This window comes from Gorilla gorilla, chromosome 1, assembly GCF_029281585.2.
Source record: "Gorilla gorilla gorilla isolate KB3781 chromosome 1, NHGRI_mGorGor1-v2.1_pri, whole genome shotgun sequence".
Taxonomy (NCBI): domain Eukaryota; kingdom Metazoa; phylum Chordata; class Mammalia; order Primates; family Hominidae; genus Gorilla; species Gorilla gorilla.
In genome coordinates this window covers 193,531,937-193,544,212 of record NC_073224.2, presented here as the reverse complement: position 1 = coordinate 193,544,212, position 12,276 = coordinate 193,531,937, and positions in this window count along the sequence as shown.

Sequence of the window (12,276 nt, the reverse complement as noted above, 5' to 3'; positions counted from 1 at the left end):
AAAGCAAGTCACAAAGATTTACATGGGTAGGGAAATAGACTCTACTCCTGGGGAGAGGAGTTGCAAAATCACTTTGCAGAGAGCACGGATACAAGGGGTCCTGGATTATTGGGGTCATTTATGTAATCAACTTAGCAGAGGAGACAAACTCTCCCCAAACTCAGAGGAGGGTGTAGAGGTTGGTAGGGGGCCCAGATATCTGCATTCAAAGTCCTGACAGTGCTTTGTAAATTGTCAGCACCCTAGGCAGTGCTTCTGAGTGTGGATTCCTCCCTCCTATGTGGGGCTGTGAGTTCCTGTCTTAGTCCAGTCATGCGGCTATACCAAAATACTTGAGAAGGGCCAGGTGGGGCGGCTCACACCTGTAATCCCAGCACTTTTGGAGGCCGAGGTGGGCAGATCACAAGGTCAAGAGATCTAGACCATCCTGGCCAACATGGTGAAACCCCATCTCTACTAAAAATATGAAAATTAGCTGGGCGTGGTGGTGCGCGCCCATAGTGCCAGCTACTTGGGTGGCTGAGGCAGGAGAATCGCTTGAACTCGGGAGGCAGAAGTTGCAGTGAGCTGAGATCGCACCACTGCACTCCAGCCTGGGCAACCAAGTGAGACTCTGTCTCAAAACCAACCAACCAGCCAACCAAACAACAAACAAAAACAACTTGAGAATGGGTAATTTATAAAAGAGTGGAACATTTATTTCTTACAGTTCTAGAGGCTGGGAGGTCTAAGGTCAAGGCACTGGCAGATTTGGTGTCTGGGGAAGGCTTGCTCATTGCTTTATAGATGGTGTCTTATAACTGAGTCCTCCCACGGCAGAAGAACAGAAGGGAAAAGGGGCTGTGAACAGCTACCCCATACCTCTTTTATAAGGTCTTTAATCCTATTTATGAGACCAGGGCCCTTTTGACTTAATCACCTCCCCCAAAAGCTCCACCTTCTAATACCATTACCTTGGTGATCAGGTTTCAGCATGAATTTTGAGGGACACATACACTCAAATCATAGCAGTTCCTTAGAGCTGGACTGCATCCTCCCCTTTAGTAGGCCCCTGGGAAAGGTTCACAGAAGAGAAAGGAAATGAAGAAGCAGAGCATTTACTGCTCCCATCCCTGGAACAAAGACAGACTTCACACCCTCTGGAATCTGAGAAGCTCCCTTCCCTTCTTCTCTCCCTTGGACAGCCCTGCCCCCACCTCAGAGGGTGCCAGGGAAGGTATTACCTGTCTTCCCACTCAACAGCTGAAGACACATAAGAATAACTTGCCATCACCAGCTGACTGCGGATGCTGACAGGGAAACTTACCAGGGTCTGCTAGAGGGGCTGTGGGCAGGAGTAACTCTTGCATGAATGACCTGACAGCAGATTATGGCTCACAGAATGGTGTGGTGTTACCTTCTGGATAACACAGGTGGAGCCCTGGAAACCCACCCCCATTGGATCTTTGCATCCACCTGCTCTTCTAGTCCATGACCTTAGCTTCAAGCTTGCCTCTCCCAACCCTCCTCCATACTGCCTTCTCAAAATACTGGTTGGATTGCATACATCTCTGCTTAAAATAAAGTGAGCTAATATTTATTGAACACTTACAGTGGATGAGGTGCTGTTCCAAGCTCTTTGCTTGGATTAACTTGCTTAATGTTCACATCAATTCTGTGAGATAGTCACCAGTGTTATCCCCATTTTACAGATAAGGAAACTGAGGCACAAGAGGTTAAAGAGGCTTACTCCAGGTTACACAGTAAGTGGCAGAGTTAGGATTTGAACTCAGGCAGTCTGGTTCCTGAGCTTGGGATTCTCAGCCCATAAAACCCCTCTCTGTAGGCCTCTATTTTTCTAATAATAAGTAATAACAACAGCAATAATAATAATGATTAACATGCATGGATTTTTTACTATACATATGCTAGGCCCTGTTCTGGTTGTGTTACATGCATTAACTCATTTGATTCATATAATAGTACCAGAGTATTTGCTGTGGGGGGGTACTATTATTACCATTATTTGACAGGTAAGGAAATGGGGACACAGAGAGTCACACAACAAGGATGGGTTACTAGCTAGTTCTACTCTAGAGCCAAGCTCTAAAACACTTGCTCTGAATCATGTGCCATCTTGCTTCCCCCAAAGACTCTCCCCAACACAGTCCAAGGGCCCAGAATCCAAGGCCCTCTGGGTTATGCAGCACGATCTCTGCATTTCCACCAAAGCCTGTCTTGGTCTATGCAATCTTTTTTCTTCCCATTCAGGCCAGATTTTTGGTCTACTATTCGTTTAAGTTTCCCTAGAGCACAGCATATAGTAGCAGGTGTCAGTGGATGTCTGTTGAATTGAATCACTGGATATCAGAAGGGTTTCTGGATCCTCTCTCACAGGAACAAAGTGGCCACTCATTGTGACTTGAACATTAGAGTTAGTCCAGGACTTGCTGCACTGGCCTCCAAACCCACTCCTAACCCCTAGACCCTTTTTGTAAATTAAATTATATTTAATATGCACCCAGGGAGCTTTCTGTTTAGAGAAGCCATCATTTCAGCAAACACAAGTGAATGCTTTGCAACTGGAGTCCCTAAAGTAGCAAATCTTGGCCCTACTCACAACAGGTTACAAACTTGGTGATTAAGCCTCAGGAATGACCAGTGTTTCCCTAGAACTATATATTATTTTCCCTTTGAGAAGGAGAGAGAGTCTGGAAAAATGCTTCTCATTTTGCAAAAGGAAGAATTGAGTTACCCAAGGTCATCCAACAAATGAATGGTGAGTTGAGGGCTAGAATCCTATTCTTTTACTCAGGAAATGGGGTGAGGTGACCTCATAAGAACCACTTCGGATTGCTGTTTCTGTCATCAGCACCTGTCAGCTCCCTTTTTCTAGGGAAACTGAGGTCTAGGACTTGAAACTTGTAAAGGGTTATCAGTGCTGAGTAGGAACAGAGGCACTCAATCCTCACTGAAGACAGAAACGCGAGGATTTGGGACCTTGCTTAACATACTCAAGAGCCTGACTCAAGGCCCTCAGGCTGGGATTCTTCCATTACCAACCAAGTCTTTCCATACGTGGGCCTTTCACTCCATTCATAATCATTTATGGAGGGCCTACTAAGTGCCAGGCAGTGTTGCTAACAATCTTGCAAAGTAGGCATCATAACCAGCCCCCTTAGAAAAGTAAAGGCACAGATTCAGAGACGTAAAAACAACCAGGATCCAGGACTGCACCTCCACCCGGGAGCCCCTCCCCATGTTTCAGGAGACAGGGTTTCCCGGCACAAAGCACTTACCTGTGCCCCATCATACTTTAAGTAAAAAAGTCGTTGGGACAAATAGGGCCACTATGCAATGAAAAAAGCTACACGTCAACCCAAAGATACACACATTCTAAACTTTTACGACCCATTCCCGGGGCAGTAATGGTGGTGCTGACGGATAGGGAAGAGCTCTGGCTTCCGGCTTCCCAGTGGAATCCCCATCCACTCAGCCACCTGTGTGACCCACAAAAGTTACTTTTATTTTTTAAATACTTAATTTATAAACATCAGTTCTATGGGACACAAGTTATTTAATGCCATTTGTCTTCAGTTACTTCATCAGTAATATGAGCATAAAAATGCTTCTTTTTTTTTTTTGAGACAGTCTCACTCTGTTGCCCAGGCTGGAGTGCAGTGGCATGATCTCGGCTCACTGCAACCTCCACCTCCCAGGTTTAAGTAATTCTGCTGCCTCAGCCTCCCAAGTAGCTGGGATTACAGGCACAAGCCAAAACGCCCAGCTAATTTTTGCATTTTTTGTAGAGACAGGGTTTCACCATGTTGGTCAGGCTGGTCTCGAACTCCTAACCTCAGGTGATCCACCCACCTCGGCCTCCAAAAGTAATGGAATTAAAGGTGTGAGGCACTGCACTGGGCCAAAAATGCTTTTCTCTTAAAGTTGTTGGGAGAACAACTGAGATAAAGCACATAAAGTTCTGTGAGAGAGGCTAGGACAGCAGTAGGGAACCTGTGTGTGTGTGTCTGTATCCGTGTAATTCATCCCCCTCTGAAGCGGACCAGGTCCCCAGACTCCCCCTGGTCTGGCATTCCTTCTGCTTCTTGGATGTAAAATCCAGAAGTACCCAGGACTGGGACAGGGTGACCCTGGGGAGGCCAGTCTGCAGGAAGTGGCTGAGCCAAAGGACAAATAATGGGTGGATTGGGCCATGAAGAAGAGCCCAGGGTGAGAGACCCGGTGTCCTGGGTTTGGGAAAGAGGAGGGGCAGGGGGTGGACGCCCCAGAGACTCTTCCAGTGTTTGTCCTGGGCTGGCGCACCGGAAGCCCCATGCTGGGGAGAGGTGGGTACCCTGTGGTGCATGACCAGCCTCCTGGTTCTCCAGGAAAGATACTGCTACAGGGTTTGTGGAGGTTAAAGAGGTCTGTGAACCCAATCTGTCACTGCTCTTGATTTTGTTGGCTGGTGTTTTTTTTTTTTTTTTTTTTTTGAGACGGAGTCTCGCTCTGTCTCTCAGGCTGGAGTGCAGTGGTGCAATCTCGGCTCACTGCAAGCTCCACCTCCCGGGTTCACACCATTCTCCTGCCTCAGCCTCCCGAGTAGCTGGGACTACAGGTGCCTGCCACCACGCCTGGCTAATTTTTTGTATTTTTAGTAGAGGCGGGGTTTCACTGTGTTAGCCAGGATGGTCTCGATCTCCTGACCTCATGATCCGCCCGCCTGTGCCTCCCAAAGTGCTGGGATTACAGGCGTGAGCCACCGCGCCCGGCCAGGCTGGTGTTATAAATAAAGTTTTGGTGCCACAAAAGAAATAGCACTCAAATATAAAATTTTCTTTTTTTTTCTTCTCAGCAAGGCAATTTACCGCTATAGAAGGGTGTGCCCTCACAGATGGAGCAATGGTGAGTGCACGGCTGGACAAGGGAGGGGAAGGGGTTCTTATTCCTGATGCATGTGGCCTCTGCTGCTGTGTCGTTCCCCTATTGGCTAGGGTTAGACTGCACAGGCTAAACTAATTCCGATTGGCTAATTTAAAGAGAGTGATGGGGTGAGTGGCTTGGCGGGAAAAATGGTTATGGCAGAGCAGGAGATCGGAATGGGTCAGGGTGGAGAATGAGTCAGGGAAGAGCAGGTAATTGGAATGAGTCGGGGTGGAGTAGGTAATCAAAAAAGGTTGCTTTACAAGGAAGTTAAGTTTAAAAGTAGAAGGCAAAGAATTGAACATACTGACATAGTGATTCTTTGAAGAGAAATTTAGAACTCACATCTAGTAATCCCTCCTCTTGAATTTCCTTGCAGCTCTTTCTCTTCAAACTTCTTTAACATGTCTTGGCTTAGTTGTTCTGCTTGATTTTCCAAAAGAAGAAGCGTCTCTGGATAAGGTGGAGGATAGTTAAGGGAGGTTTTAGTAAGTGCTGTTTTTATGATCCTCTGCACCAACCCACGGATGGATGTATGACACAGCACCCGATAAGAATAAGTACACCCATTACGGCTGTGAGGGAAGTTAGAATCGAGGCTATTATTCCTTTCCATTTACCGAACCACTTTTTAGCCATGCTGTAAAGGGATCATTTACCCCTGAGTTGTTGGCTAACTACTGGACAGAGCAGTCAGACCTTGCAATGTCTTTGTTACAGATAGATAGACTAAACTTTTCTTAGCTTTAATTTGGTAGGGCTTGATCCAGGAACAATGGCCCATGATTCTGATGATAATGGCACTTGCTTGACTCAGGTGTGATGTGTCCATCCCTTTCCGCTGTATCAAAAGCAGTCTCGGTGGTTAGCAGCACAAAGTAGAGTCCTTCCCAGGCTGGCTTGAGTTTCCCTTCTTTTCACCCTTTGACGAGAACATGATCCCCAGGCCGATGCTGATGTCCTGGCAACTCCAAAGGTGGCCCCTGTGCTAAAAGACCTCTTGTTTTAAGGGAAGAGAAGGTGGAGGATAAACCAAGTGTATAATTCCTAAGAAATTGATCTTTTGGTTAAAATGTGGGGACATCAGCAGTGGACTTCATAGTCCTCGGTGCCTTCTTGCTGAGAAATTTTCTTTAGCACCTATTTTTATTAGTTTTTAGACCAAAGAAAGCCAAATCCATTTTATATTTAACAATGCTTCCTATATCATTTTTATACCAGATAAACTAAATTTCACCTTTATATTAGTGTGTTATTAATGTTAAATTGAATTTTAATAAAATCTTGTAGACATATTTATCCAATTTTAATGCCTGACCATAAGGTAAGATTTTTATAGATTGTTTTCAATCTTTTATAATTTTTGTTAAAGAGCAGGTTAGTGCTTTAAGAAAAACCTGTTGTGTTTTATTTCAATGTCAAGTTCACAGAAAAACTGGATGATACCCATTTAACTTTAGCCAATGTTTACACACAGAATTTCCTTTATAATTGTTTTCAAAACTTGCTTAAACCTTTAAAACAATTTTTTAACCTTTTAATGTAGATAAAAATCCACATTCTTATGCCTCCTTATAACCTTTTACCAAGGTGTAATTTACTTTCCTTACACACTTTGCACATAAACTGTTTCTTCAATAGTTTTACATTCAGGAGGCCTAATTACTTTTAAATTATACAACATTTCTTGCATAAATTCCCTTTTATAACTTTTTTTCCATGACTTTTACAGACAATTCTTTGACATGCCTCAACTTTCTGACTTGTTGCAAACATCCCTTTATTTTTTTTTTTTTTCTTTTTTTTTTTTTTTTTTATTGATCATTCTTGGGTGTTTCTCGCAGAGGGGGATTTGGTAGGGTTACAGGACAATAGTGGAGGGAAGGTCAGCAGATAAGCAAGTGAACAAAGTTCTCTGGTTTCCCTAGGCAGAGGACCCTGCGGCCTTCCACAGTGTTTGTGTCCCTGGGTACTTGAGATTAGGGAGTGGTGATGGCTCTTAACGAGCATGCTGCCTTCAAGCATCTGTTTAACAAAGCACATCTTGCACCGCCCTTAATCCATTCAACCCTGAGTGGATACAGCACATGTTTCAGAGAGCACAGGGTTGGGGGTAGGGTCACAGATCAACAGGATCCCAAGGCAGAAGAATTTTTTCTTAGTACAGAACAAAATGAAAAGTCTCCCATGTCTACCTCTTTCTACACAGACACGGCAACCATCCGATTTCTCAATCTTTTCCCCACCTTTCCCCCCTTTCCATTCCACAAAACCGCCATTGTCATCATGACCCGTTCTCAATGAGCTGTTGGGTACACCTCCAAGCCGGGGTGGTGGCCGGGCAGAGGGGCTCCTCACTTCCCAGTAGGGGCGGCCGGGCAGAGGTGCCCCTCACCTCCCGGACGGGGTGGCTGGCCAGGCAGGGGGCTGACCCCCCCCCACCTCCCTCCTGGTCGGGGCGGCTGGCCGGGCAGAGGGGCTCCTCACTTCCCAGTAGGGGCGGCCGGGCAGAGGCGCCCCTCACCTCCCGGATGGGGCGGCTGGTCAGGCGGGGGGCCGAACCCCCACCTCCCTCCCGGACAGGGCGGCAGGCTGGGCAGTGGGCTGACCCCCCCACCTCCCTCCCGGACGGGGCGGCTGGCCAGGCGGGGGGCTGACCCCCCACCTCCCTCCCGGACAGGGTGGCAGGCTGGGCGGTGGGCTGACCCCCCCCACCTCCCTCCCGGACGGGGCGGCTGGCCGGGCTGAGGGGCTCCTCACTTCCCAGTAGGGGCGGCCGGGCAGAGGTGCCCGTCACCCCCCAGACGGGGCGGCTGGCCAGGCGGGGGGTTGACACCCCCACCTCCCTTCCGGACGGGGTGGCTGGCCAGGCGGGGGGCTGACCCCCCCACCTCCCTCCCGGACAGAGCGGCTGGCCGGGCAGAGGGGCTCCTCACTTCCCAGTAGGGGCGGCCGGGCAGAGGCGCCCCTCACCTCTCGGACCGGGTGGCCGGCCAGGCGGGGGGCCGAACCCCCACCTCCCTCCCGGACAGGGCGGCAGGCTGGGCGGTGGGCTAACCCCCCCACCTCCCTTCCGGACGGGGCGGCTCGCCGGGCGGGGGGCTGGCCCCCCCACCTCCCCCGCGGACGGGGCGGCTGGCCGGGCGGGGGACTGACCCCCCCCCCACCTCCCTCCTGGATGGGTTGGCTGGCCGGGCGGGGGGCTGACCCCCCCACCTCCCTCCCGGACAGGGTGGCAGGCTGGGCGGTGGGCTGACCCCCCCACCTCCCTCCCGGACGGGGCGGCTGGCCGGGCTGAGGGGCTCCTCACTTCCCAGTAGGGGCGGCCGGGCAGAGGCGCCCCTCACCTCCCGGACGGGGCGGCTTGCTTGGCGGGGGGCTGACCCCCCCACCTCCCTCCCGGACGGGGCGGCTGGCCGGGCGGGGGGGGGGCTCCTCACTTCCCAGTAGGGGCGGCCGGGCAGAGGTGCCCCTCACCTCCCGGACGGGGCGGCTGGCCAGGCGGGGGGTTGACCCCCCCACCTCCCTTCCGGACGGGGTGGCTGGCCGGGCGGGGGGCTGACCCCCCCACCTCCCTCCCGGACAGAGCGGCTGGCCGGGCAGAGGGGCTCCTCACTTCCCAGTAGGGGCGGCCGGGCAGAGGCGCCCCTCACCTCTCGGACCGGGTGGCCGGCCAGGCGGGGGGCCGAACCCCCACCTCCCTCCTGGACAGGGCGGCAGGCTGGGCGGTGGGCTAACCCCCCCACCTCCCTTCCGGACGGGGCGGCTCGCCGGGCGGGGGGCTGGCCCCCCCACCTCCCTCCTGGACGGGTTGGCTGGCCGGGCGGGGGGCTGACCCCCCCACCTCCCTCCCCGACGGAGCGGCTGGCCGGGCAGAGGGGCTCCTCACTTCCCATTAGGGGTGGCCGGGCAGAGGCGCCCCTCACCTCCCGGACAGGGTGGCTGACCGGGCAGGGGGCTGATCCCTCCACCTCCCTCCCGGACGGGGTGGCTGGCCGGGTGGGGGGCTGACCCCCCCACCTCCCTCCCGGACGAGGTGGCTGCCGGGCGGAGACGCTCCTCACTTCCCAGACGGGGTGGCTGCTGGGCGGAGGGGCTCCTCACTTCTCAGACGGGGCGGTTGCCAGGCAGAGGGTCTCCTCACTTCTCAGACGGGGCGGCCGGGCAGAGACGCTCCTCACATCCCGGACTGGGCGGCAGGGCAGAGGTGCTCCTCACATCTCAGACCATGGGCGGCCGGGCAGAGAGGCTCCTCACTTCCCAGATGTGATGGCGGCTGGGAAGAGGCGCTCCTTGTTTCCTAGATGGGATGGCGGCCGGGCAGAGACGCTCCTCACTTTCCAGACTGGGCAGCCAGGCAGAGGGGCTCCTCACATCCCGGACGATGGGCGGCCAGGCGGAGACGCTCCTCACTTCCCAGACGGGGTGGCGGCCGGGCAGAGGCTGCAATCTCGGCACTTTGGGAGGCCAAGGCAGGCGGCTGGGAGGTGGTTGTAGCGGGCCAAGATCACGCCACTGCACTCCAGCCTGGGCACCATTGAGCACTGAGTTAACCAGACTCTGTCTGCAATCCCGGCACCTCGGGAGGCCGAGGCTGGCTGATCACTCGCGGTTAGGAGCTGGAGACCAGCCCAGCCAACACAGCGAAACCCCGTCTCCACCAAAAAAATATGAAAACCAGTCAGGCGGGGCGGTGCGCGCCTGCAATCGCAGGCACTCGGCAGGCTGAGGCAGGAGAATCAGGCAGGGAGGTTGCAGTGAGCTGAGATGGCAGCAGTACCGTCCAGCTTCGGCTCGGCATCAGAGGGAGACCGTGGAAAGAGGGGAGAGGGAGACGGAGAGGGAGAGGGAGAGGGAGAGGGAGAGGGAGAGGGAGAGGGAGAGGGAGAGGGAGAGGGAGAGGGAGACAACATCCCTTTATTTAAACAGCCAGTTAATTTATTTTAGGACACGAATTTACCATATAACATTCTTTTTACATAAATTCTACCCGCGCCCCCCCCACATTTTTTTTTTTCAGTTGCAAGATTTAATAGAGTGAAAACAGAGCTCCCATACAAAGGGAGGGGACCCAAAGAGGGTAGACATTGCTGACTCGAATGCCTGGGTTTATATCCCAATCATTGTCCCTCCCGCTGTGCTCTCAGGTGATAGATTATTTGCTATTTCTTTACCTCCTGTTTTTGCCTAATTAGCATTTTAGTGAGCTCTCTTTACTACCTGATTGGTTGGGTGTGAGCTAAGTTGCAAACCCCGTGTTTAAAGGTGGATGTGATCACCTTCCCAGCTAGGCTTAGGGATTCTTAGTTGGCCTAGGAAATCCAGCTAGTTCTGTCTCTCAGTACCCCCCTCAACAGGAAAACCCAAGTGCTGTTGGGGAGGTTGGCCGATGACTGCTCTACCTGCTTCCTGCTGAATTGGGGTGAGTAGGGGTCGTGCAGATGAGATTTACTTGGGAGGGGTGCCTTTGATGTCATCAACATTGGAGCGTGGGCTAGCAGGCTGGTCCAGGGGTCCGCAGTAGATCTTAGTCATGGGCTGCATCTGGGGCTCCATTTGAAGAACAATTTGTAGTTTTACAGCTTTGATTCTGGAAGAGACAAACTTAACAAGGAGGTTAAAGATACAGGGATCGAAATATATGGCCTGCAGTATAGGGGATTATTTCTTTGGCACACTTTACAGGCCCTGAATATCTGCTTGATAGTTTTAAAAAGGCCTGGTCCAGTAAATAATAATTTGGCCATCTGATGGGTGCTATCAATGCCTAAGTGAAAGGTTTGGTGAAGGGTTTTAAGTAGTTTTCATTGGTTAGCTGCAGGCAAAAGTATTTTTCCTTTGCTGGCTAGCCATCCTGAGGGGGGGGAGACTATGTCCTTGTAAGGTTCCCTATTCTATTTCTCCTGTTGAGTACTGGGGCTTGGTTTCCCAGAGGGGATTACCCCATACTAGGGGTCCTTCTATAAGCATTTTTAATGGAGGGTCCTGCCTTGTGGCTCTTTTGGCTTCAATATTCGCTTGGCGGTTCCCTTCTATTTCCCTTTCCTTTCCTTTCTGATGACCCCAGCAGTGTAAGACTGCCACCTCTTTAGGTTTCTGTACAGCTGATAATAATCTCCTGATGGCTTCCTGATGTTTGATAGATGTTCCCTCGGAAGTTAGGTATTCCCTTTCTCTCCATATTGCTGCATGGGCATGGAGGACTAGGTAAGGATACTTAGAGTCTGTATATATGTTTACCCTTTTTTCTTTTTCTAATTTTAGTGCCCGAGTAAGGGCTATTAGTTTTGCCAGCTGAGCGCTAGTTCCTGGAGTGAGGGGATTATTTTCAAGTATTCCATTATCACTGACCACTGCATACCCTGCTTTTTGAAGTCCTTTTTCTACAAAGGAACTTCCATCAATATACAAGTTGAGGTCAGGGATCAGTCAAGGGAACCTCTAGAAGGTCTCCTCGAGCGGCATAGGTTTGAGCAATCACCTGTTGACAGTTATGTTCTATCTTTTTTTCAATGTCTGGAAGAAATGTGGCTGGGTTAAGAGTTGCACAAGTGCACAGTTGCAGCACTGGCCCTTCAAGTAATAGACCCTGATATTTAAGTAAATGGCTGTCTGACAGCCACAGGTCTCCTTTAGCAGTGAGTATGCTGTTCACATCATGAGATGTCCACACAGTAAGATCTCTTTCCTGTATTATTTTAACTGCTTCAGATACTAAGATTGCTACTGCCACCATTACCCATAAACAATGAGGCCAACCCTTTGCCACTACATCAATTTCCTTACTCAGGTCTGCCACGGGTTGCAAGCTTGTTCCTTGGACCTGTGTAAGGACTCTTAGAGTTATTCCTGTTTTTTTCTGTGACATATAAAGAAAAGTCTTGCCCCGTTGGCAAGCTTAATACTGGGGCTTGGGTTAGGGCCTTCTTTAGGGCCTGGAAAGCCACTTCTGCTTTAGGTGTCCATCTTACTAAATGGGTATTGGCTTTCTGAGTTTCCTTAATTAGCGTATGTAATGGCCTGGCTATTTCACCATACCTGGGAATCCATATTCGGCAGAAGCCTGTTATGCCAAGGAACCCTCTTAGTTGCTTTAGGGTTTTGGGATAAGGATAAGCCAGTATGGGCTGGATACATTCCTCACTGAGGGCCCTGGTACCTTTGGATAATTTTAGCCCTAAGCATTTAACCTGTTGTGAGCAGAGCTGAGCCTTTTGTTTGGAAACCTTGTAGCCACAGGTGGTGAGGAAATTTAAGAGCGCTTGGGTGGCTTGATGTCACAAGGTTTCTGAACGGGTGGCTAAAAGTAAATCATCCACATACTGAAGGGCAAGAGTGTCAAGGTATGAGAACTGGCTCAAGTCTTGGGTTAAT